Source organism: Astatotilapia calliptera, chromosome 10 (assembly GCF_964374335.1).
Source record: "Astatotilapia calliptera chromosome 10, fAstCal68.1, whole genome shotgun sequence".
Taxonomy (NCBI): domain Eukaryota; kingdom Metazoa; phylum Chordata; class Actinopteri; order Cichliformes; family Cichlidae; genus Astatotilapia; species Astatotilapia calliptera.
In genome coordinates, this window is record NC_137431.1 from 31,959,866 (window position 1) to 31,987,717 (window position 27,852).

The 27,852-nt window shown below is 41.8% G+C and overlaps 1 protein-coding gene across 1 annotated transcript in view; it reads left to right on the plus strand.

Annotated features, from left to right (window-relative positions):
* The window catches only part of sgcd (sarcoglycan, delta (dystrophin-associated glycoprotein)), a 449,906-nt gene that overhangs the window by 159,348 nt on the left and 262,706 nt on the right, over positions 1–27,852 (plus strand). The window contains exon 2 of the mRNA XM_026182769.2: positions 22,385–22,446. The gene's annotated coding sequence lies outside the window, so the exon portion shown is untranslated. The remainder of the gene's footprint in view (positions 1–22,384; positions 22,447–27,852) is intronic.

Here is a 27,852-nt window from a genome sequence, read left to right on the forward strand (position 1 = left end):
CCCGATAACGATTCAGGCGTTTATCCTGCACTATTGTGCGACAGGGCAGGATTGTTCATTCTACGTCATGTGTCCACAAGTACAAAGTTGACATAAGAAAAAATTGGAACTATTATCTTAATTTTGTCAAGAAAATCTCATAAAGTGAAGGTCCCTGTGGTCCGGAGGGCACTCTCAGCACTGCTGGGAGTTTAGGACTGTTGGGCTGCTATTCTTTCAGATCTTGTGGATTTCCTGAGTCTACAATTATTATTCATAACTGCTTCATGAACACTTCAGAGTGGAAAAGGTAATCTGCTTGCATGCTGTCACATAAACGGAGAGGCCCAGGCCTGGTGGAACCTTTAGCTGAAGGTCTATGAGGCAAAGGTAATGAAACGTCTATAAGAGGTTTATTCAGATGTTGTTGTTCTAATCACTTTAGTCTGTTTGTCATCTTGGATTATCTCCTAAATCTCACCGAACCCCGTTGGTGTGGTGGTATTTTCTTTTACTTTCTTGATTGTTCACTAATTTGTGTCATTTTCTTAAATCATCTTGGCAACTTACAGTCGATTTATTCCCCCACTTTCCTCTGAACTTGCTGTTTTCTTTCTCCTTGTTCAGCTCTTGTTCAGCAGCGAGAAGAATTAATGAGAGAAGAACACTGAGCTGCTTTTCCTGATCTGTGCGTAAAGGTCAAATAGTGGGGAGAGTCAAAGCTGGATAATAACTGGAGATGAAAACCAAGTTCAAGTAGCTACTGCTTGGTGTATTATGAGAGTGTGTGTGTGTGTGTGTGTGTGTGTGTGTGTGTGTGTGTGTGTGTGTGTGTGTGTGTGTGTGTGTACAAGTGTGTGCACGATGCAGGTTTTAAATTTACATGTGTGTTTTGTAACTGAGCAGCTGCCAATGAAGAAATGGGGCGTGGCCACATGTTGTAGCAAGTAACATGTAACAAATAATTTGACAGTTTGTGCTGCAGACATTTTTTGGTCACGTTTAGATGACAACGGCACTCGTGATTGCTTGTATGCATTTCTTTTGCTTTTAGGGCACCAAATAATGAAAACTGTGGTATTTTGTGCTGGAGTGGATGATCACACAGGAGAGGTGTTCCGTCTGTATGTGAGCTTTCTCAAAAAGCTTGTTAGCAGATGACAATGACCCTTCCGATGCAAAATGTAGGGAAGCTGTGACTCAAAGTTTTGTAGCATTCCAAAACTGGCATCCATGGCCTCTTCACACGGTGAGTTTTAGCCGGTGTGCAGAGGTGAGGAAGTTTAAACTTCTTTCTGAAGCATTTTTTCCCTTAGTTACACAACAGTCACTTTGGATACTTATAACTAAACGCATTCCTCTAGAGAGAGTCCATTGTGTTTGCAGTGTTTCCCTCCTATTCAAACTAATGGCATCTCTCTTCACGGCTGGCAATGCGTCCTATCTTCCATTCTGGCCCATAGACTGTATATAAAAGATGGCTGTAGAAACTTTGTCATGGCCCAGCAGATTGTGGATATGCGTTATGAAGCCTCGGCTTTTCTTTACAGCTGTTAACACCTTGTGTTGTTCTGTTTTTAAACAGAAGTGGTCATATTTAGATCAGATATTAGGGGTGCTGATAGACTCCAAGTTTAGCACTTACTAGTAAATGACAGGCTAATGCTGAAACATCACAAAAAGTGAACACAGACTTGTGTGCTCTGTTTGACACAGCTTCATGTGAATTTCGCCAGAAAATTTCATTCAGAATGCTCCTAAAAACACCGACACTACAAGTAAGAGGATCGGCGACTTTAATTTGCATCAAGAATTCTTAGCACCCACTTGGCACCTGCCATATGTTCTCAATTTTTAATTAGCGTTGCTCTGTTATGAAATTTAAAGTGTGAGCTTTGAAAAAAACATACGCATTTGTACTGATAAAGTGCCAGTCCCACAGGCCTTTAGACTGAATGGCAAACCATTTCCGATCTCTGGTCACAAGCTACAGCACAATAAGTTTCTCAGCTAGTTGGTGAGTGATTGCAGGCAGTTGCTGTGAAGGCCTCAGTCACACAGGCCTGACCGTTCAGCGATCCCCGTGGCAATCACAGCTTGGGAGAAATGTGTTTACCCCAACTGGGGTGGTCAGTCGGGGTCACCACCCAGCCTTGATTGTCTGTGACTCATATCTAAAAGGGAAAGCAGATGAAGAGAATAGTTTTTTTAAATCAGGTTGTAAATGTGCTTCTTTTTGCTGTAGAGTGTTTCAACATGGGAGTCTTTGTGAAACAACTCAAAGTGTGACAGCAGCAGTAGCGCTTTTATCTGCATGCTTGTGTGTGCACTTTAGCTCAGTGTGTCCCTTGTCAGGAGGGGTGAGTGTTTAACAAATGACTGCCAACCCGGGGACACAGGGGCCAGGGACCTCTGTTAGGGAGTCGGCCAACAATAAATCTCAAAAATCAATATGACAGGGCCTGGAGTAATCAGTATCAATGATTTTAAACCGGAATAAGTCCCTTGGGGTGAAGAATGATAAAATTCTCTGAGTTCAAAGTCTGAAAAAACATCCTGAAGGATGGAAATGAAGGATGGAGAAGAGGAAGAAAAAAAGGAGGAAAGAGAGAGAGAGAGATTATTGATGCTTTTTACCCAGAAGGCCTTGCAGCAGGGTTAGGATCTCTGTTCTGTTTTCTCTGTTTGTGCCTTTTTCCCTTCTTTCCTCCTCTTACTTTTCATCCGTCACTCTTCTGCTGTCTCATCTGGTCGTCTTCACTCTTACCTACTCTTCCTTTCATGCTTTCTTACTCTAAATCTTTGCAGCTCTTTCTCTGGTTTTGTCTTTAGCGACTCCATCGCTGCTTTTTTTTTTCTTTTTTTTGTAGTCTGTTCCACTTTTTCTGCCCCACAGGATTTAGTTTTGATTGATAGTGAGTTTTTCTCTCCTTTTCCGCCTTCTAGTTTACTTTTAATGATCCATTAGGAGACGAAATCTACAGATCAAATTTCAAAATGGAACTTGTGACTTATTAAAATCCTATTTCGTCATTCAGGAGATAAAATATGTGTTGAGAAAAACACCAACATGATAAAGCCAATTACAGAACTGTTGCATGAAATATTTACACTCATTCTTGTAAAATTAGACTATAACAAAACATCAGATTTAAGGAGGTCTTAAATCTCTGTGGACACGTCTGCCCAATACTAAATGGAAGGTGTCAAAAATGAGAAGGGGAAAGAGGGAGAGCGCGCCACACTTTAGCAGGCAGAGAAGACTGGTTATAGGACCCCCTCAGCTAATCACTGACTAATCATTTAATCTAAAAACCACTCAAAATAAATGGTAAATAAACTGGTCCTTATACAGCCCTTTCCTCCTCTGCCTGATCACTTTATACAGCATGCCTTATTTACCTGTTCATACCGGTTCCTATCTAACTTTCTAGCTAACACTGCGATGGATGCATTGGAGAGCAATTTCAGGTGAGTATTTTGCACAAGGATATTTGGCATGCAGACTGAAGCAGCCGGGGATCGAAACACAGACTTTCTGATTAGTAGATGACCTGCTCCACCTCCTGAGCCGCGGCCGCCCCAATCAAGTAATGTCCTAATAATAGATGATGTCTTCGTGATAGCATTTCAGCAAAGATGTTACCTCTCATGTGTTTCTCTGGAAACAGCCAAAGCCCAAAGATGAGTGGTCAACGCTGGACTGAAAAGAAATCAGATCATTTCCAATATCAGAAATCTTGACCCAGGTTTTTTAGAGGTTCTGTATATTCGCATTAATAATTGCATTCATTCCTAACCACTTATTTTTTTTAGCTAAACAAAGATTCTGCACAAAAGATGTATCAATTGCTGTGTTCACTTGATTTGACTTGGTGTCAGTTTTCTTTTGTTCGTTATATTCTTTCTCCACGCGAGAGGCGCTGCTGGCAGGAACAATTGGCTGATTTGGGTTTCATGTGCAGTAGCTCCAAGTCTCTGGAACAGTGGCCTGTGCCCTTTGCTGAAGACAGTATTTAATCACTTTTCCCCTCTTCCTTGGCACTGGTTGAAAATATGTTGAATGGCAGCCCTGCCATGCTTGAAACATCTGGGCCCCACTGTGGGTAAATGTCAACAAATAACATTCAGTCAGCGTTTTAAACATTTATCTGCCCCGGAGTTTCTCTTTGCACAGACTCCTCCACCCCCCTCCTATTCAGCTGCATCTGCCCTGGGTTCCCCACTGGATGTATTCTAAACCTACAGGGAGTGCAGAATTATTAGGCAAATGAGTATTTTGTCCACATCATCCTCTTCATGCATGTTGTCTTACTCCAAGCTGTATAGGCTCGAAAGCCTACTACCAATTAAGCATATTAGGTGATGTGCATCTCTGTAATGAGAAGGGGTGTGGTCTAATGACATCAACACCCTATATCAGGTGTGCGTAATTATTAGGCAACGTCCTTTCCTTTGGCAAAATGGGTCAAAAGAAGGACTTGACAGGCTCAGAAAAGTCAAAAATAGTGAGATATCTTGCAGAGGGATGCAGCAGTCTCAAAATTGCAAAGCTTCTGAAGCGTGATCATCGAACAATCAAGCGTTTCATTCAAAATAGTCAACAGGGTCGCAAGAAGCGTGTGGAAAAACCAAGGCGCAAAATAACTGCCCATGAACTGAGAAAAGTCAAGCGTGCAGCTGCCAAGATGCCACTTGCCACCAGTTTGGCCATATTTCAGAGCTGCAACATCACTGGAGTGCCCAAAAGCACAAGGTGTGCAATACTCAGAGACATGGCCAAGGTAAGAAAGGCTGAAAGACGACCACCACTGAACAAGACACACAAGCTGAAACGTCAAGACTGGGCCGAGAAATATCTCAAGACTGGTTTTTCTAAGGTTTTATGGACTGATGAAATGAGAGTGAGTCTTGATGGGCCAGATGGATGGGCCCGTGGCTGGATTGGTAAAGGGCAGAGAGCTCCAGTCCGACTCAGACGCCAGCAAGGTGGAGGTGGAGTACTGGTTTGGGCTGGTATCATCAAAGATGAGCTTGTGGGGCCTTTTCGGGTTGAGGATGGAGTCAAGCTCAACTCCCAGTCCTACTGCCAGTTTCTGGAAGACACCTTCTTCAAGCAGTGGTACAGGAAGAAGTCTGCATCCTTCAAGAAAAACATGACTTTCATGCAGGACAATGCTCCATCACACGCGTCCAAGTACTCCACAGCGTGGCTGGCAAGAAAGGGTATAAAAGAAGAAAAACTAATGACATGGCCTCCTTGTTCACCTGATCTGAACCCCATTGAGAACCTGTGGTCCATCATCAAATGTGAGATTTACAAGGAGGGAAAACAGTACACCTCTCTGAACAGTGTCTGGGAGGCTGTGGTTGCTGCTGCACGCAATGTTGATGGTGAACAGATCAAAACACTGACAGAATCCATGGATGGCAGGCTTTTGAGTGTCCTTGCAAAGAAAGGTGGCTATATTGGTCGCTGATTTGTTTTTGTTTTGTTTTTGAATGTCAGAAATGTATATTTGTGAATGTGGAGATGTTATATTGGTTTCACTGGTAAAAATAAATAATTGAAATGGGTATATATTTGTTTTTTGTTAAGTTGCCTAATAATTATGCACAGTAATAGTCACCTGCACACACAGATATCCCCCTAAAATAGCTCAAACTAAAAACAAACTAAAAACTACTTCCAAAAACATTCAGCTTTGATATTAATGAGTTTTTTGGGTTCATTGAGAACATGGTTGTTGTTCAATAATAAAATTATTCCTCAAAAATACAACTTGCCTAATAATTCTGCACTCCTTGTAGATAACACCCTAATACCCTTACACTCACTGCAGCCAGAGCTCCACAGGCATTCATTTCAAATATTTTTTGCTTCTTTTTTTTCTAGCAGATAAATGTTGGCATCTGGAATAACTCACATTCAAAGGAATGCAAACCTCTGAATGCAGAGCAGGCAGGCCTCATTTTGGCTCCAGTGATACCAGGAGGCACAGCGAGGCTGGCAAGCCTGACTGTTCCAGCTGCACAGCATGTATTTCACCATCATGATATATACTTAGATGGTAAAACATGCATCCATCTATCTCTCCCTCATCCATCCATCCATCCATGACCACTCCCTGGTTAGGGTTTCATCGACTTTCAAAACTAACATGATGACGCCTTAACAAACACTCTCCTCCTGGGCTATTTGACCTCAGTGAATCACATGATAGGGTGGGGTTAGCTTTCACAACAGGTTCACCCGAAACCTTGGTTGATTGTGACCCACACATGTTTTCACACCTTGGCTCATGTGATTAGGTAGAGGATCAACAGGGGGTCCACGGCCCTCCTGGAGACACTCCCACAGAGCTTAAATTCTGGGACCCTCCTCCAAATGCTCTTAGAACTGAATAAGGTTCTTAGATGAGAGGTGAAACACCTTCAAGGAAACTTAAAGTCCAGATGCTTTTCTCTTCGAGCTCCTCAGACTATGATGACCTGGATGACTGAGAACCTTCACAGACAACTAACATGATGATTTCTCAACTTTAGGCTTTAAAAACAGAACTCAACAAATCCACACATGTGATAAACAGGATCATTTTTAAAATCTAGAAGATGAATGTATTTTGTGCATTTTAACTGAAACCTAAACTAAAAATGTGTGGGTTCAAACCTGGCTGTTGGATATCTGAATATGGAAGTGCAGAGTTCACAGGCAAAGTACCAGAAGGTTTGGTTTATGGAAGGAAACAGTTTTTGAAACATCGGCAATAATTTAACAACAAGTGAGCTTTTTAAAAATATATATCTGGGTTCATAAACATTATCTGACATGTGGAAGAGGAACAGCTGTATTAACGGCATATTCAGGCTAAACCCTGAAAAACTGTCAGCAGACAGATCCAGATTTATTTTTCTTTTTTTCCACTTTGACTCCATTTTTATGTGAATCATATCCATTACCACGACAACAGAAGCCTGGACACCAAGGGAGCTGATAGAGAACCATACGACTAAAGGCTGGATCTAGAAGGTCGGCAGAATAAAAATCAAGCAGTCACAGATTAATTCATTTTCTAAGATGACTAAATTAATAAATACTTCCAGAATAAATTTTCCAAGTATAATTGGATGGACTTTAACCTGTGTGGGTGGGCTGTCCAAGTAAATTCTACCTGTGGGAAACTGGATGTTAGCCTGACCCAAACACTGAACCTGCAGCCCGGTGAATGTTATTATCCTAAGATTATACCACGTTAATCCTACAACCTAACAGCAACTAAACATAATATGATGAAACCGATTGCCTTCCATGTCATAAAGGAGCATTCATTTGCTATTCATACTGGCAAATACTGTTTACGTCAATTTCCCACAATCGTTCTGCGCAAGGTGGTGAGAAAAATCTGATAGTTGATGAACCTGCAGATCACAGATCAGTCGGTGCATACTCTTTGAGATGAAACAGTTGACTTTAGAGAAGCCCCTCTGAGGCTGCCATTATTAGGAATGAACAGAATTGAACTAAGAGGCAAAACCTTCCAGACCATACAAGGATGGAGGATCTTCACAGAGTCTCCGGAGACTAACTGACAACCAGCCTTTGAGCCTCGGGCTGCCCGAGACGCTCGGTCAGGGAATTCCACAGTTGAGAGGATCAGAGAGCAATGTCCTCACGAAAATCTGCCCCCAGTCGCTGGTGTGGATCCAGAACAAACAGTATTCCTTACTTTGCAGTGAAGTAAAATATACAGATGACGGTAAGGCAGCGCCTCACCTACAGATAACCAGTACCTTGCATTTGGCCTTTTTTAGCCTGAACAGATGCAGTCAGACATGAAATGCTACATCAGAGGAGAGCAGTAAATCTCAAAGGTCGTCAGCTGGGAAGGAGGGGTTTCCTCTTCTCACACACACACATTGTATAATTCACCTTTCTTTAAATGCTATGCTGAGATTTAGATGGGATTGGGACTGCCGAAGGGTGGGAGAGATCTTTATGTGTGTGTGTGCGTGCATGCAAGTGTGTTTACATTTTGTTGTGGGGACTAGAAATTGGAAGTTTACTATGGTTGTGGGACCCACAGCCCTCATGGGGACTAAATCCCAGTTCCCACTAGTTTGAAGGCATATTTCAGACTCAAAATGTGCTTTTAGTGTCAGGGTTACACTCAGGTTACAGTTAGGTTTATGCATTCATTTTTGATGGTTAGGGGAAAAGCATTACGTCAATTAGATGTCCCCACAAAGATATGAAAACACGGTGGTGTGTGTGTGTGTGTGTGTGTCTTAATCGCTGCAGTGGAAGAAATGAGAAGCTTCTTAATTTCCTTGTCGCTCTGCTCATGTCTCTTTCCACCCTCACTTCTTCTGCTCGTCATTTCATTTCGCAGCCTACTCTCATTATCTTTTTAGCCCTCAGCTCATTTCATCGTGTCCGCCATCATACCGTATCTCACTTCCTGCACTCGGTGTGTCTGTCGCCGTCTCTTCAGAGCAGATTAGTAGCCATCAAACCGCGCAGCGATGCTGACTCACGCGCGCTCCGAGGTGGATCTTTTGTAAAATCTTTGAGTTGAACTTTCTCCATTCGCCTGCATCACTTCTTGTAGTCACTACTCAACCGCTGATACAACGCACACACGCTCACCTCTTGTGTCAACACAGGCACCAACATCTGTCTACACAGGATCAATGCCTAAACTGACAAGCAGCTGTGATGAATTGCTCTCCTCTTTGCTTTGACCTCCTCGACTTTAGCTGGCAAACAGCACGTGTGCTTTAATTTCAGTGTGCTGTGACTCTCAGCTGTAGTCCACGACCGCACCGTTTCAGCCACCATCGGTAGCCTGACATTTACCTCATTACTCTTAACTTGTCTAGCGTCTATCCCCGTTAAAAAACGAAGGCTGAATGTGGTAACAGCAAAACATCTGGTTTTTTTGGATATAAATGCATCGCGTGTCTGCATATTTAATGTTTGGAAACTAATAGTTCATTCCCTGAAATGCATGGAGGAGTCTTGACATGTCATTTAAATCTCTGCACATTTTGTTGGAGAAGTCATTTGATCAACCTCCGGCTGGGAGCTGTTTCACAGAAGTTACTGCTTAGATGCTTTGTTTTCTGCACAGCTGGGGCTGGCACAAGGCCGTGTTTTCCTTCAAGGTATAATGAGTGAAATGTTGTAAATGCCAGAGGTCAGATGACGCTTCACTGTTAGTCTGACCTGAAGTTGAAGCAAAGCAATAAATTAGAAACTTTTGTTTGTGGAGAAGGGCTGAAATTGTCCTTTTTTTAAAAAATAAAATAAAAATCAAACAAACTTGGCAATAAATGGGACAACAAAAGTACTGTACTTGACTGTGTTTCAAATGAAAACATCTTTTGTGCAATCAGCATATACAGCTTTTTGAGACTCGGACACATGAACAAGGAAACAAAAAAAAAAATAAAGAAGCTGTGAAGCACACAGTTAACGCTTAAAATTAAATCGAAACATCAAGTATTTCTTACAGCTAAATTAGCTAAATTTTACTGCTCTTCATATCCATTAGCACAAATGAACAAATATTACTCAGACGGTGTGGCAGGTGTTTATCACATGATTAAAAAAAGGTTCATTTGTGTCCATGAACACAAACGAGTCGTGTTCTGTGACTGTTTTTAAGGCTGTGATGCTCTGCTGTGCACAGTGCTGTTGGGGCTGAACTGTTGCTACAAGTATGCCAATATAATTATATAAACACAGCACCTAGTTTCATTTTTCTATTAAACTCGTGTGAGTCTTCTTAGTATCTCAGACCTGCAGACATTAAAGTAAAGCTGAGAAAACTCCTTGATCTTCTGACCTTGTGTCAAGCATCTTCATGAAGGCGTGAGTTACAGCCGGGCTGCCCAGAAGACCAACATTTATCACTTTGGAGAAGCCTTCATGTTAGCCCCCCTCCCCACTCACCTCTGGGACCTTTAGCGTTTTAGTCTTGTTAACACAGAAATAATTCTTTTAACGCTGAATCATTAGACAGTCTTGAAATCTACTTGGCATTCATTTATCTGTGGTGTTATGGTTCAGTGTAGATCGTTGCCAGATGGTTTTACCTCAAGTAGAGAACGGACAAGAGAACTTTCTCAGGTCAGATAAGTGAGTTGGGTTCATGATGATCCAGACATTCAAATTTTACATTCTCTTTTTGTTATTCCTTCTTGTTTTTAATGTCCACTTCACTGCATGCTTGAAAATGAGATAAAAGAAGAAGAGGATTCAGCAATAAAGTGATATTTTAATAGGAATTTTGTATTTCCACAGTTGATTTTAAGACATATAGAAAGGGAGGATAAGCACACTCTGCCTCGAGGTTCTCAGACACAATGCAGTCACGTCAATGCGGTGACGTAGCATAACATTCAGCTTTGATACATGTGGTAATAAGTCATCAGAGCTGTGAGAGCTGAAAGACCGAGGAAGGTTTATTATCCCTGTCTTCACAGCCAGAAGCTTCACTGAACCTCAAAATTTACCGGATCACACAGATGTCCTGAACGTTCCTGTAGTGACTGTGCAGATCATCATTATCCAGGGGCCGTCCTCTTCAGACTGTTTTTGGCTGAAATACAAGACAGTAGATTAGATTTGAAAGGGTAAGCAACGGTGTAGTCGAAGAAAAAGCAATCGGTGTGTTCGTGCTTTATGCAGGAACTGCTCAATAGTGGGTTGTTGGCCCTAATGTTAGTTTCTCATTTTCATTTGTCTTTCATCTCATGTGCATCAGACATTAACAGCTTTACAGCTGTGTCTTCTGTCTGCATAACTGTTAAAATGCTAAGTGCATGCAGCTGTTATAACATGCTACTTACACTTACAATTTCCAGTTTTGTAAAACATATGGTATTTGTATTTGTATAGCGCTTTTCCAGTCCCTAAGGACCCCAAAGCGCTTTACACAACCTGTCATCCACACATTCACACACTGGTGATGGCAGCTACATTGTAGCCACAGCCACCCTGGGGCGCACTGACAGAGGCGAGGCTGCCGGACACTGGCGCCACCGGGCCCTCTGACCACCACCAGTAGGCAACGGGTGAAGTGTCTTGCCCAAGGACACAACGACCGAGACTGTCCAAGCCAGGGCTCAAACCGGCAACCTTCCGATTACAAGGCGAACTCCCAACTCTTGAGCCACATATAGCTACAAGAAGTGCTCTGTTTGTACCAACATGGTTTCTAAGAAGAACAATCAGCAACTTGCCAACCACAAGAGGTCAAAGTAGTATACGGGGCGATTGTGGCTCAAGAGTTGGGAGTTCGCCTTGTAATCGGAAGGTTGCCGGTTCGAGCCCCGGCTCGGACAGTCTCGGTCGTTGTGTCCTTGGGCAAGACACTTCACCTGTTGCCTACTGGTGGTGGTCAGAGGGCCCGGTGGCGCCAGTGTCCGGCAGCCTCGCCTCTGTCAGTGCGCCCCAGGGTGGCTGTGGCTACAATGTAGCTTGCCATCACCAGTGTGTGAATGTGTGTGTGAATGGGTGGATGACTGGATATGTAAAGCGCTTTGGGGTCCTTAGGGACTAGTAAAGCGCTATATAAATACAGGCCATTTACCATTTGGTAAAAAAATTGTATATTGGTGGTAAAAATAAAAATGCTAACGGGGCATAGCCAGTGTTGCCAACTTAGCGACTTTGTTGCTATATTTAGCAAGTTTTCAGACCCCCTTAGTGACTTTTTTTCTAAAAAGTGGAAGGGAAACTTCTGACCACTTTTTGACGTGAAAGCACGTATCGCTCTTACTCTCAACTAGCAGCAGGTGCTGCCGTGGGCACCTCGCCCGTGCCAAAGCGCTCACAGGCGGCGAATCATCCTCACACAGCAGAGTACAACAAACTTATTTGAAATGCTACTGTACGACTAAGTATGTCAGCTACATGGAGTATTACATGGAAGAATACTGAAGAAAATATGTCAATTTAAAAACTGGGATTGTTTTTGACTTTCAAAACTCCACCTGAACGTCTAGTTTGAAGCTAAAACACTCTCTGCTTTTCTATTAATGTACTTCACAGCAGGGAAAATGTCATACAGCATGAAATAAAACACTGATAAATGTCAGAAGAATTCAATTTTGACCAAATCTGACAACCTAGTATATAAATATATTTTTTTTTAAAAAACTACCTTAATGTGATGTGAACATATCACAGATCATTTTTCTTATACATACAAGAAAAAAGGCCTAAATGATGAGGACTCATCAGAACCACATGATGGTGTTTCACTGAAAGCTTCCAAACAAGTATAAATGCAGGCCTGTCCTCAGAAATATAAAAGATGACACAGAAGGAAAAAGGCTTAAAAAATGATGCCAAAAAGAACCGTAACATAACGGCAAAAGCTAAATTTACATAAAAATATAAAGCATCATAAACCCCCCAAAGCACTGAACATAATGCTGGCATTTCTATCACATCTCATACTCATTAGCAGAGTGCGAGTGTGTTCACCCACTGTTCCTACAAGCTTTGTGCACTAATTAAGAAAACCTGGTGGCTGCCTGCTGGACTTGGAGGCTTGAAACTGTATGTGTGGGTTTGTTCCACTGTGGTGAATTTCTAAGCTGTAGCTCATCAGACTGAGGTCACTCTGGCTGATCATCACTTTGAGGTTTAGGTTTAGGTTTGTGCTACCCGGATCAAATGAAGGGTAAAAATAATGGCTGGTATGTTGTGAGACAAGCAGGTTTGAGGCACAAATTAAAAAAAATATATACATAAAAATATTAACTATTTTACTTGTAATTTGATCTGAGCGCAGTTTATGTATGTGATACTTTTTTTCTGTGTAAGTAGCAAAGTGCCCGTGATTCACAGTGTGTGGTTTGGCAGAACCACAACATGCATGGCTCAAACTACCTACCCTGCTCTGTCAGTTAAAGATATGTTGGCACTGCAATTCTACCAAGTAGACTGATCAGTTTAGTACTTTGATCTTAAAGAGTACGTGTTCTGCTTATTCTCAGCTCTATATTAATATTATTAGACCCTGCTGCAGCAGTTTTTAATGATTCAGTACCGCAAATTATACATATCCACCTTTTACTGGTACTCAGCTCAGTCTTTGTCTGAGACGGGTTGTTTTAGCTCATCCCCACTTCTGTGGCTGCTCCTCATAACCAGTCTGACAGCAGCTGGGTGGGGCTTCTGTGCTCGGTGCTTTACAAAAAATATCCCCTCCACTGTACATCTATGTGTCTATCATTACAGGGTTTGCAACCTTTTGCCCTTAATTCTATTTTTATTTTACAGTGGCCAACTGTTTTTTGAAAAAACAAAATCAGGGTTGCAGTAGGTCCATGTTTCTATGCGTGCAGCAGCAGTTTGGGCCAGATTCATTGCCGGGGGATTGCCTCTTGACTAATTAAGCAGGTAGTCAGCGCAGACTGTGAAAGTGTCTGCACAGGATGAGCTGATGGCCATTAACACGACATCTGCCTCCACTTTAATCTCTCTTAGCGGGAGAGAGACGGATTGCAAGAGACGGAGGCAGAGAAACAGAATTGGAAGATTAGATGGAAAGAACCAAACATTTAAATCAAGACAGGAGACATGAAACTGTGAGCGAGAGTAACAATGATGGGAGTCTGTGCAAAGAGAAGACGAGCTGTATGAAAAGAGCAACAAAATTGGAATATGGAGCAGCTGTGTCAGCTGGTGTCAGTGTCGGTGGGAATAGCTTTTTAGTCCTTTTCAGACAGTTTCTGGTCAATCTTTCTTTAATTTCCTTTTCTCTTGTTGAAGCTACGGTTTTTTTTCCATTTATTCACATGTTTTTAACACATTTCAGCCACAGAGGAGAAAAAACTGTGAAGCCAAAGTTCACATTTGAAAGAAAAAAAAACAACAGTTTTTTTGCTCACTTATTTTTCTCTTTTCCTGTCTCTGATATCAGGTGTGCTTTCATGTGAGTTGTGCGGACACGATCACCTCCCTTTCCTGTTGAAAAGTAGTGGGCGTGTTGGTTCAGTACAGCTGGATTGGTTTACAGTTGCTCATTTCCTAACCAGGCACTCGCAGGATATTTGCTGTGCTGAGTTTCTGAGTTCTTTGAAGCCCCGCGTGCTGTCGAACGCTACTTTTGCAGACTGCCCAGGAAACTGAAACCTTCAGTTTTCACAATTTTGTTTGCAGTTTCTTTTCTGTTTCGTTAAACAATTGACTGTGGGCTGGAATCACATCCTGCAAACAACGAGTCTCCAGATGGAAACGTGTTCTCTGAGCTCCTTACATTTGTTTCTAGTGTTTGTCTGTCGTACTTCTCTGACAATTTTTGCATGTTTTTCCAATTCTACCCTTCCCTTGATTTGCAGCTAACAGCACATTATTACTTTTGTCTATAAACAATGACAAACACCAGCTTCCTGTTTTTCAGTGATTACTTTCACTGACTCGTCTCTACATTCTGCAGTATAAAGCCATGTTGTGTTAAGATGAGTTTTTCTTTTACTTTTTGTTCTTTTGCAGAATAACTCAGGTATTAAATCTTTGCCAAAATTCTCACCTGACCTTTGGACTTTTAGCAGTACATAGAATAATTTTAGTGTTTGTTGTAAAACACAGAAACACTGAAATATGAACCTGGAGGCGAGTGGGAGTTTTTAAAGGAGATGTACTGCAAGTCACGGAGGTTATGGAGTAGGCGACTTTCATTGCTAACACTTGTTTGAATTAAGCTGAAAAACTGCAGCAGAACAAAAGTAGGAGGTAATAATAAATACAGAGGACAGCAATACACCATTGTCTGTTAGAATGTTGGATCCTGTTGGAAGTTTAAAGTAAAGAGGTCAGTGTGTATCCCTATGAAAGTAAAATAGGAAAAATAAATGTGGTAAAGGAAGGAAATCTGTCAGCATGAATGTGTGAAATAACTCATTCATTTCTCAGACTGTCCTGTAATCAAACAGCAGAGACCTGTTAATTCATAAAAATGCTTTTTTATTGTTTGTTTTGTTTTGTTGTTTAACTGTGTGAAGTATATATAATGTATATGTATTAGGGCTGGGCGATATGACCTAAAATTCATATCTCGATATTTTTTTAAAGCCACAAGTTAAGAACAAAAAGAGAGTTATTAGTCACACTGTGTCCCAGATGTCACACAAGCATTTTTATTTACATACAGCATAGATGTACATGAAGAAATTACTTAAAAATAAATTATCGGCATTTATTAAATAATAATGCTCCATAAATAAAAGAAAACAATGTTGTTTTTGTGCATAACAAAAGGCTCATAATTGTGCCGTCAAAATGTAAACTAACAGACGCTGAGCATAATAATAAAGACAGATTTCACAGCTGCTCTGTTCCCAACTTCTACTGCGTGACTGACAGCCTTGAGTTTGAAATCCTCTTTGTAACCACGTCTCTTAACAGGTGCCATTTATGGCCCTTATACACACACAATACGGTAATATTACGTTGAACCACAGTGCGTATCACTCCGCGAGGCTCCAGACTACGGTAGCCGTAATGCTCCGACAATCCATCAAGCGGTGCAGCTCCGTAGCTTACCAAAGTCGAGCTAAAACATTTTTTTGACAGATTGCTGAGCGCCGTGTACCACATAAAATCGTTTCGCGGTCAGTAAGCACAACCAGAATTCATACATAAGGCGCACTGTCAACTTTTAAGAAAATGAAAGGATTTTAGGCCGTGCAGCCCCTGTGGGCTGCATGTCATTAGCGTGGTTAGGTCGTTAGCGCGGTTAGCTCGCTAACACGTTGACGCCGTCCAGCCCCACAACTCGCTAACGGAGATTTGCCGTGTCCATCTTGTCGCTGCCTGCAGGTGAAGCTATGGGGGAGGAGGGGGAGTTGTGTTCAGTGAAGGAGAGGCGAGGCCGAGTAACGTTGCGTAGAGACCAAAGTGGACGAAAGAGAGGCAAACTTGTGGCTCCACAAGTACAATTATAACGTAACATAGACTATATCGATATAAAGGATATTGTCACATCTTATATCTCGTATGAAAATATATCGATATTTTTTAAAAACTCGATATATCGCCCAGCCCTAATATGTATGTATATATATGTGTGTCCAAAAAAACAAAACAAAACAGATGCCCTCCTTAACATTTTCCAAAGCTCTTCCATGGGCCTGATTGGAGTCATTGCCAGGCTGATTCTGGCCCCCGGGCCTTATGTTTGACACCCCTCTCTTAAGTGTCTTAATAGATATGGTGATTTATTTTGTTTTAGAGATTACGGCCCGAATGGTAAAATATTCCAGTGTAATAGCAACTAATAACTGATAGTATAAAGCTGTACTGGGTATTTTAAACTGCCCATAGGTGTAAATGTGAGTGTGAATGGTTGTTTGTGTTTATGAGTTAGCCCTGTGACAGGCTGGCAGTGTCATTTCAGGGCATGAAATTTTCTCCAGGTGATGACAGTTCTGATACAGAACATTCATTTTCTTGTAAAATCCAAATAAATCTGAACTAAGCACAGTCATTTGTAATTATTCTGATCATTCAGCCTCATTCCTCTTCTGGCTTTAACTTTATTTTTGTTTGCATAAAGTCTGACACCGCCGTCACTGCACCGCGATAGCACAAACATGATAATAGCAAGTTAGAGGGAGAAGCTGGCTGAATAAAACTTTATTCAGACAAAGGATACAGTTTTTAATTTGAGTCCTCAGCAGATCAGCGCCACCCTTCATTAACCTGCCCCGACCTGTTCATTAATTCACCTTTCTGCTCTAATTGGCTGGCGGTGTGTGTAATGGGCGCTGTATTCTTGTGCTCTCCGTGTAGAATAGAAAAGGAGTGATTAACAAAAGTCACATTGGTAAGAGTGTCATGCATTCGCAGCTCAGTCTCTGTCAGCAGGGTGGCCCTGAGCCACATGTGGGGAATGAATAGTGTTTTCTCAAAAGATGAAAATCTAATTAAATTAAGGAGGAGGGTGTAGCCCTCGCACTGCATTACCAGAATGACAAGTAAGTGGCTGCAGAAACTTGGAGTCTCTCGCCTTCTTTGACCGAGAGGCCAAACGTGGCTGATTGTGTTGTAGACTTTAAGATAAGATAGAACTTTATTAATCCCTCGGGTGGGTTCCTCTGGGAAATTCGACTTTACTGAAGTCTCCGTCATTCCTGGAAAAGTAAAGTTGCCATTAAAGATGTATTTTTTATGACAGTGTGAAGAAACTTTCCATCTTTAAAACTACAGTATAGTTATTGGTACCACAGGTTTTGTGACAATGGCACAATGGATGTAATCATAGTTCAGTTCACTGCCACAGTGGATTTTAAAATGAAACTATCAAGACGAGACTCCCAGCTTTAATTCAAGAGGTTTAACAAAGTATCACTTTTTTTATATTTAGTCTGCCTTCGTTTGTTGTTTGTTTGTGAGTCTCCCAGTTTTGTCTTCAGGGATTGAAGAATAGTCTCTGTTGGGTTGAGATCAGGTGACTGAGTTGGCCATTGAAGAATATCCCATTATTTTGCCTCGAGAAACTCATAATCAGTTTGTGCTATAGGACCAATTTTGCAGACACTGGCTGAGTTTGAGCAGAGGGTATAGTCTTGTACACTGTACTGTTAACCCTGCTACTTCTATCAGCAATCGCACGATCAATAAACACTAATGACTCGGTTCTATTGAGAGTCAAATATTCCCAAACCATAACACTGCCTCCACCATGTTTGACAGACGATGTTGCGTTCTCCAGATCAGATGGTGTCATTCACTCGTTACCTTGTGTGTTTTCGCCTGTGTTCCTTGTCAATTTGTCTGTGTAACCTGGTGTAATCTCTGCCCAACATTCTCCGTGCCATTTCAGCTCTTCATCCTGTTTTTGTATGGTTTCAGGTTTGTTCTTTAGTTTTTCCGAGTGTAGGTTGTGTTTTAGTTCTGCCTTCGCTTTTGTTGTCTTCACCTTCTGCAACAAAGCTCACTTGCATAACATCCAGTGCCAGCATTTTGGGTCATTCCTCACAAGTAGGGATGGGTATCGTTTAGGTTTTATCTGATACCGGTGCCAAACCGGTACTTTTGAAACAGTGCTGGTGCTTAAACGGTGCTCAAACCGGTGCTTAAAGAATGGAGGACACAAACTTTGTCCAAAAACCTCTCATGTTTAGCTGTTCTTTTTTTTGTAAAAAGATAACAATGTTAACCTTTTCTGCAGCTATGGGGCATATATGGTATCACTCTTGGCTGGAATCAGTGCTTGAACAATGGAAAAAAGACAAACGTTGTCCAAAAGCCTCTCATGTTTAACTGTTTTTGAATTTCTCTTTGGTCATTTTAACCTTTTTGGCCAGGGTGAAGGGAGTATCTGCCATCAAACAAGAAGACAGCCGCATGTATCCATTACGGTGTTTGCTAGTTCACCTTACGTGCATTAATGTAATAATGTGGTTAGAGTACACAACGTAAATTAAGAACGAACAACATTAAGCTACTCACGCAGAGAAGAACGGCTGCTGCTGCTGCCATCATCATCCGTCATCATTTCTGCTACACTGGCAGGGCTAGGGGCCAGGACTCTCCTTGTCGGGTTCTTGGGGGATGTTGCTAACTCCGGGACCGATAACAGGCACCACACCCGCAGTAGGTACGGTGCATTTCTCGGCTTTAAAAAAAACCCCGCTATGCGTCGCCGGGTGTTTCATCAGATTCGCGGTGTTACCTCCTTTGCACAGTATCACCTTAAAGCACTTGTTGCAGGCTGCTGAGTTTGCATCTTTTGCTGTGAAGTACAGCCAGAGTTTTGACCGCTTCGCCTTGGGCATTTTTAATCTGTAGCTCTGCTCTAAAAGAACGTATGTACCTGGGCCCGCCTACTATCCTTGGAAACGTAAAATGATTGGCTAGAATCTGAAGTGTATCACATCTCAGGAAAAAAAAAGCACCGAAATAAAGCACTGAAATGTGCGCTGCTTTTCGGTCTGGTTACTACCGTTTACCGGTACCCATCCCTACTCACAACACCACACATTTGTCCACTTCTAAAGTTTTTGGTATCTAGATGTACTTTAGTTTACTGCCTAATAATGAACTCCTCCACTTGCATCAACATCTCTTAGATGGACACGATGCAATACTTTTGCTAAATGCATTAAATGGTAAATGGCCTGTATTTATATAGCGCTTTACTAGTCCCAAAGGACCCCAAAGCGCTTTACATATCCAGTCATCCACCCATTCACACACACATTCACGATGGCAAGCTACATTGTAGCCACAGCCACCCTGGGGCGCACTGACAGAGGCGAGGCTGCCGGACACTGGCGCCACCGGGCCCTCTGACCACCACCAGTAGGCAACGGGTGAAGTGTCTTGGCCAAGGACACAACGACCGAGACTGTCCAAGCCGGGGCTCGAACCGGCAACCTTCCGATTATAAGGCGAACTCCCAACTCTTGAGCCACGATCGCCATTAAATGAATCAAACATGACAGAAGTTGTTCTCTTCTTTAATGCCTGCTTACCTGACACAAAGGGTTAAATCAATGTTTTGTTCCTTACAAAGTGAGAAACTAATTCCACTAATTAGGTTCAAATATAACACACAAGTCCACGTGGAAGGCTATGCAACCTGCACCCACGTTCACTAAGCATAACCAGCAAAATCCTGTGCACATACATGTGAGGAATTATGCAGCAGCAGAGTGTGGTGTGAGTGCTGGAGTGTTCCTTTATTCCTTTAAACGGAGCCAGCTGAGCTTATGTGCTTTATGTGTGTCACTTTAGGTTCTGTCACATATGCAAATATCCACACCGAGACTGTTGCAAACCATGTTCGCACTCAATGAGTCTTAGTTTGAAAGCTTTTTCATGACTTGCTGTTAAGTAAAAGCTGCTGATTCGTCCACATTTTTAAACCTCCATATGCTGCACATCTCCACTCCGCTGAGCTGCTAATTCCTTAAACAGTATTTTTATTCCCCGGTCTAAAAGGGAGCCATTAAAGGATCCAGTTCAGGTGTGTCACCACTGACACTGGATTTTGTGGCTGGAGAATATTTTTATAGCTTTTCAACCTCAATGCATCATCATGATCATCGTACGACAGAGTCCCAACACTTAGTGCTGCTGGTACACTTTAATGCACGACTCGCCTCTCGCTGCTCGAAACTCCATTTTTATTTTTATTTTAATTAAAAATGCGAGAGACAAAGGCGACTGTACAAGTGAATGTAGAACGCTGTGTAAATGTTTTTATGCACTACATGATCAGATTTGTTTCTTCATGCAACACCATCAAGCATGACTCTTGGACCAAAATTAATTCATCAAGCTCCCGCAGAGCCCTGATCTCGACATCAAGAAGTCAGACTGGGATCATGTAAAGAGACAGGAGGTGTTCAGAAAAGTAAAGCAACTTCTCCTCAAAAAATTGCTTTTTCTTCCCCTTTTCTCGTCATTCTTAGATTTCTTTTAGGGGATTAAAGTGCTGCAAAGTACAGCAGTTCTGCAGAGGGCGAGATTACCCATGATTCATATTTTGTTCATTTTGTGCACTATTTTTATTTTATATGTTTACATTAGTTTATATATGATGGTATTCATTTAATGTAATCTTTACCTCACATTGGAGACTGCATTCAGTGAAGCTAAAGCACAGTTTTATAGTGCAGGAAACCAAACAGCTGCTGTAAGTAAACAGACCACGGTAGCTAATGCATGCTAACCTAGCATAACCGCTGCTGGTCCAGGAGATCTGTTCATGTCAGAAGCTCGTTCATAATCCACTGAAGCTTCCGTATAGCAAATCACTGGGATTGTTCACTGGGTTTCCTCTGCCTTGAACTATAAAAAGCTTTGATATGATTGTTGTGAACTTGCACTGTTGTAGGGGAATGGTTGGGTTCAGTCGTGCCCAAAGTATCTTTCACGGCATGGAATATCATGTGAAAGCATGAAATGCATATTAATTAAATGACTTTGGTTCTGTTATTCGTATGCTCTTTCATGAAAGTAGTTCTTTCTCACTTCTTAGTCCGGTTCTAGGTCGGAGCGTGTCTGGTATTCTTCTGCTCATGTTTTGGTATAAAACATCTTCCCATGAGAGAAAGTCAACGGTCATTTATGTAAGATGCATACTCTGACCCATGACTGTGACCTTTATATTGTTGGTGCTCTCTAACTGTCTTTACAATTATGATGAAAGTAAAGGAGGAAGTGAGGCGAGCTTTATTCAGCCACAAAGTCCGTGAGACCATGAGTGAGGTTGGGGAGGACAGATGGGATAAGAAAAGATCAGGGTGTTCGTTTCCAGTTAAAACAAACCATATGTATCATTGGCATGTTGTTATTGTATTTTAATGCAATTTTTGATATTTTCATGAATCTTAAGAAGGCTAACCTAACATGGATGAAAGTATCTGCTTTGTTTTACTAATTCAGACAGACCAAATTACAGACTTCCTGTGCTTTGGAAGAAAAACAACAAAATGTAAATATATGATTCATTTCCCTCCACCATTTATCAAACCCTGATTTGTTTGAGGCAAGCAATTAGTGACTACTCAGTTTTTCAATCTAAGCATTGGTGTTAATTTTTCTTTTTTTGTTTGGTCTAATATTAAAAGATATTTCTGATTGGGTGATGGTGAGTTTTAATCACATTTGCTGTGTTGTGTTTGCTTGATGCCACAATATCAGCTGTCAAAACACAGCAATCCATCATAAACACTGATTCAGCTTTTGAAGAAAATCAGTGACTTATGACCCTTTTTTCTCCCATCAACCCCACTGCAGTGTGCAAAAAAACCTTCCGGCTCTGTTATTTTCAGATACACGATAACCTGACAGACAGGTGCAATCTATTATAAGGTTATTATAAGTTTTTTTCTTGCAACAAAGGAAAGTTTAACTGCTGACACTTTTAAAAACAGAGGAACAGAAGCAGAGCTGGCGAAGGACTTATTAAAAAAGCAAGGTTAAGTTTGTTTACTAATGTTTTCGTCTATACGGAAGCATCAAGAGAAGCCACAGCAGGTGATGAATCGCTATATCGCTTTTTTAATATTCTGTTGCCACCTGCTACGTTGCTAAAAGACTAAACCGCGGGGATTTAACATGAAATCGCCAAAGTTCACTTAAGCTGAAATGAGGGCTCGGAGAGTCGAAATGACCTCCAGAGTTCTGTGAAGCTTCATTTGTGAAGGATTTCTGAGGAATTCTGCTGATCCGGTCCCTCGGTTCTTCCCGGTTGTGCTTCTTCTCTCTGTACTGAAAGCGATGACTGTGGGAGATCTGTGCACTGATCCCACATCAGCACTCCCTAATTGGAGAAACTTGGGAAATAATAATATAGGTCTGGGATGAGATGATCAGCTTAGAGGCAGCCCATCCTTCACCTGCTGACCGTATCTTTCTACCTCCTCATCCCAGGTGATTAGAGAAATCCCCCAGACCCTGTCAGAAACTCCGAATCAGCACACTTATACACTGAGGTGAGTGCGTGATTCAATTTCTGCATGTGTGTTGTTTTATGTGTGTGTTTGTTCTTATCCTGCATGCTTGTGTGAGTGTATCTGTACAACGTCACAGCGGTGCTGGAAGAGAGACTTCTCTGCTAAACATGAAGTAGAATTTCCTTACATGCCAAAGCACTGCCAGCACTCTTATGTCTGGATCTTTCTTCTGAAATGGATGATGTGTATTTGGTGCTTGAGCAGTGCTGAGTCCCGGGGGTGGTGTATGTGACAACAGTTGGTGTGTTCATGATGGCAATACTTCAGTATGTTAGTCACTGTAGCTCTAGTGATGGGTACCACAGAGACTGTATATAAATGATGGACATGCAGAGCGTGACAAGCTGAGTATTTGAGTGCTTGATGTTTTAAAACTGGATTTTTTGTTTCTCAAGTCTTGCAAAGTCAAATTTATCATGTGGAATGTGGTCGAGTTGGAAGACGATTAGGAGGAAACACCCTGAGTTTAGTTTGTTATGCTTCAGTGAAAGTTGCACAGAGATGCTGTCATGCTCACACTTCCCACAGTGGGACCACACTTGGCTTGAGAACCTTTCAACTTTAATCTGAGCAGTTAGAAGAAAAGTAAATGGACTGCATTTGCAGTGATTAAAAACTGGTGTCATTCTGGACATTTAAAGGCCGTTACGCACCGAACACGAAATTATCCAGAATTTACCAGATCTGAACTCGCTGTGTAATATAAACACACACAGAGCGTGTAGCGTTTTTGTGAAAAAAATGAAGTCGACATGAAGCGACGATGAGCTGATCCTGATGTTCCTGAACAAGAAAAGGAAGAAATGGGAATCCTGAGTTTATCCAAAGTGGCAGCAGCATAGCTGGATCCAGGAGTTCAGTGCAGGTCAGTCACAACTACTTTTGTACATATTTGACGATGTCAGAGTTTGAGCTCACGTGAGTGCAGTTGGAACCACGTCTGAGGAGGCAGACGAATACTTTCAGCGAGTCGTCTAGTTGTGTGTCTGAGCTCAAATAGGATTATTTCACTATTTCCATCTCAATGAGATTTCAGTGCTGGTGCACAATTTGAGTTACGAGCACACGTGCTGCTAAATGCAGCGGTCTGATTGGTCACATCTGTTTATTAGAATTTAAAAATCAAGCTTGCTTTGAAAAACTAAATGCTGCAAATTTGTCCAGTGAAATGGGCGAGTGGCTGCATTAAGAACCGTTGAGTCAGAAAAATGTTTTAATGCACAAAATATTTGGACATATTTTAAGTGTCTGGTGGAAGTCCATCGTTGCTTTTGCTGTTTGAGTCAATACACTGATCTCATCTTATTACCAAGATGGGGTAAGAAGTTGGGTTATTTTCTCAGACTCCTGCTGGTCATCATGAGGGCTGCAGGTTAAAGACACGTTTTCTCCACAGACACTTTCAGTGTCACTTCAGTGTTTATTCCTGCTGTTTTAGTTTTACTCTGGAACCGAAATCATCTCAAATGTTTTCAATCTGATTAAAAAGAAGTTTGTTAAAAATATTCGGTGAGTTTGATCGAAGCTGAATGCCTTGATAGTGACTGCACTCTGTAAAAGTGCTCCCCAGGTGGAGTTTATTTATTATGGCAGTCAGAAAAGTGCCTCATGTGCATGTAATAGCTCAACACAGATATCTTCCATATTTGCTGTTGCCGCTCTATAATCAGAGCTTTGCATGGCCATTATGAGTCATCTCTCCCAGAGATAGCACCAGTCTGTGGCCTCTCACAGCTGCTAACAGGTTCAGTGCTCTGGTATAACATCATTTAGTGTCCATAGATCTTCCAGCTTTTCTTAAAGAGCAATGTTAGCAGTCCTGATGACCTCCCTAACATGAGCACATGACTTCTACAGGTCTGCCAGATCATCTGAGTTTCTTTCTGTTTGTCACTGATTAGAACGACGATAGCTGCTCACTGAACCTACTAGAATGTACAACAAGAGGTTATCAGGAGTCATAACAACTGATAAGGGCCATTCAGAGTGAATGAGTGTGAATACCCGGGATTAGATTATTAGAGATAAGTTTCCAAAATGTACTATGGCAGTGTGCAGTAATGAAGTGCAATACTAAAGCAAAGCACTCAATTTCTTTCCAGCACTGATGATTCAGTGTTTCTTAGCTAAGTGGAGCGGAAAAGCACAGGTGCCTCTCCTGAATTCTGGCCTACGCAGCATCTGCTTTGGGCTGAGATGGGCGCCAGACGCTGCTTACTGTTGATTCTGTTGTGCTGGTGTAAATGAATAGAAAAGCCAGAAGCAGTCGGCTATACTCTGGTGGCGCATTTTGTCATATTGCCAGAACCGTTTGACTGATTTCACACGTGTTTCCTAAAGCGAGAAAACACAAAATGGTTTTATGAAATCAAACGGAAGCAAACAGAGAGGCTACCCGGGAACGACAACAAACTGCCAGGCATGTCAACTGCACCGTGTGAGGATTTAGAGCAGCATCTAAGTGTGATTCTGAGGGCACAGGTCAGGTTTGGGATCAGCACCTGGCTCCAGATTCATCTGAGGAATAGGTCTTATTTGTTTTGTGATATGAGGTGACACTGGAGAGCCCAAAGGTTCATCTGGGAGAAGAAGTTGACGTGAACGAAGAGGGGAAGAGGAGCCGTTAGCACTGTCAAGAGCAGTAAATGAACAGGCTCACTTTGATATTTTTATATAACTTTTTAACTTGAGTATATATCTACACATTTTCCTTTATTAGGGTCTTGTCTAAACTTGTCTAACATGTAGGTACCAACCACAGTTACACTGAGTCAGTGGACTGGACCTCTTGGCTGTCTTTGTAGAATCGGCACTTTTAAAATACAAATACAGCACAGATGATACAGCCTGCTTTCCATGTAACTGTGCAGCCCGTTCCAGAAAACTGTGCTATAGTTTTAGTTTAAATTCCAGTATTTTCTTGTCACTTAACTGGTAGCTGTGTCTATGCATTGCAGCAAGTCAACAGAGTGTGATAATGTTAGCTGATCATGGTCATGTTTGGATTTATAAAGAAATACACAACCAAATACAAAATCTATAAATCTTTAAAAAATATATGATGTGGCTATGTCTATCTTTTATATACAGTCTGTGATATATAGCACATGGACACCTGGGTAAAACAGCTGTGGCTCCGTATTTCTGCCGCCTCAGTCGCTTCAGTGCCAAACAGGAAACAACAGTATTGACTTTCGCTGTGTCCCGAAATCTAGGTCGCATCCTTCGGAGGCTGCATTTGAAGGCCGATTACGTCACAGCCAGACGGTGAAGGCTGTCCCAATTCAAGGGCTGCTCCAAATGCGGCGGACAAATGCGTCCTTCATTTCCCCAAATTTGAAGGATGGGTCGGGTGTATCCTTCGTGGCCCAGCATATCCCAGAATTCATAGCTCGGCCCAGCCAATTCTAGTTTCCAACAATGGCGGCAGCTACTTAGTTTGAATATCACTCTTATTACTCTTTCTGGGTCACAAAATAAACTTTTAAGATATTTTCAGGAGAGAATGTAGCTGTGCAAACTTCAAATATCTACTCGGTTTATCAAGACATCGCATATTTGTAAAAGTGCTCCGACGTTTTCGGTGACATCTGTTACCCACCCGCACGATAGCTAACTGGGGGTTAGCTCACTAGAGCCGGCAAGAACAGTGAACTCCCGGCACATCGTTTTCAACGCCCCCGCGGTCTTTCACTACTCAGGTTAAACATGATATGGTTTTTTTCAGTGTTTTATTTGTTCCTGAGTAAATCAGTTTAGCTGAGATTAGAGTTATAGTTTTCACACAGCTGAATAATCGTCAAACAGAAAACTGATGACACAGAAGTGTGAGATGTTTGAGACAGCTGGTGATGCACATCTGAAGGCTAGACCGTCCCATTTCACAAGCCTCGCACTTCCGGCCTTCTCAGTCTTCGAAGGACCCGGCCCACGTAGACCACGAAGGCCGGGTTCTTCGAAGGATACGGCCTAGGTTTTGGAACACAGCTACTGTCACAGTAAAGCTTTGTTTCTTGTTTCCTGCTGCTTTATTCAAACTTTGATGTCAAAAGAATGTATTGGTAGTTAAAATAGATAGTTCACGAATACTCTTGGTCTCTATGATGACGCCATGGAAGCCACATGTTGCCGTTTATATTTGCTCCATGTGTGAGATGCAGGACACAGCAGCGATTGGCGCCCTTCGGTTTATTTTTCACGAAACTCGGAAACGCGAGTCTCCCCAAAGATGTAAATATTGACAAGACGTTAAGATTTAATATTCAGCCTGCACGTCTGCGCCTTTATGTTTGTGCGCGAGTGTGCACATGCCCTGGAGCACACATGTTTTTGTCTCAGTTTTGCTTTGTGACTGAGCACTTTTAATGTTTCCAGCAAGGATCTGCTCCATATTTCATCAGTTTACATGCACTGCAGAAGCATCCTGACAGTGAATATGCATTTTTTTCTAACACACTGGGATTACGTGCCTGACTTGTGGCTATAAAAATTTTTAAAAAGCCCACAAAGGGATGCAAAACTATTGCCTGTGGTAGTGTTTGGTGTTGGTGAAAGCATGCTAATGATTCAGCAGTGGGATGACATAAACAAGGGCTGGATGATGATCTGTGCAAAGAAAACTCCACAAAGTAAGACAACAGATCTGTCTGGGGAAGGTGAAGGAAACAGGAGAGCAGAGAGAACGGTTTGATGTGAATTTGGCAAAAGAAAAGAGGAAAAACATTTTTAGACGAGCCACTGGCTGACAGATTGCTTGTTGAGGTCACTGATTACCAGATCTTGCATTAGGAAACACTTTGGTGCTGCAACTGGTGCTTCAAAGCGAAGCTGCCAACAATCTTGTGCATGAGTTACAGCCTGATGCCTCAAATGGATGATTTTTATCCCCTCACTACAAGTAAACAAGCTTGGTGGATTGTTTTTTTTCTTTTGTGACAATCCTTCAGTTTCCAAAAGCTCTTGAAAGACCAGAATATGTTGCAGGGAGAGTGAAATCTTTAGGTCTGTGGCTTCTGTCAGCAATTTTCCATCATCATCAAATTGAAACAAGCGCAGATATTTTTTGATTTAAGGTAAGATTTGTAACCGTTATCAGAAATCTCGGCCTGTCTGTGGTAGGATACCCTACAGGTAAAAATCAAAAGCTTTAACTGATGTGAATTCGGTCGATTAGATAGTTGGCGCTGCTCTAATTTATTTATTTTTTAAAATCACCTGAACATCCTTTTCATCCCCTCGTACTAGAGCTGGATCTCCTTCATCAGGATTTTTATAAAGTTGTAAGTGTGTGGACAGTCAGTGAAGCCACTAGATGACTCTCCCACAGGCACCACAGTTCAGTTCATTTCATCTAAATATTCTCTTCAGTCACCTCCATACACTACA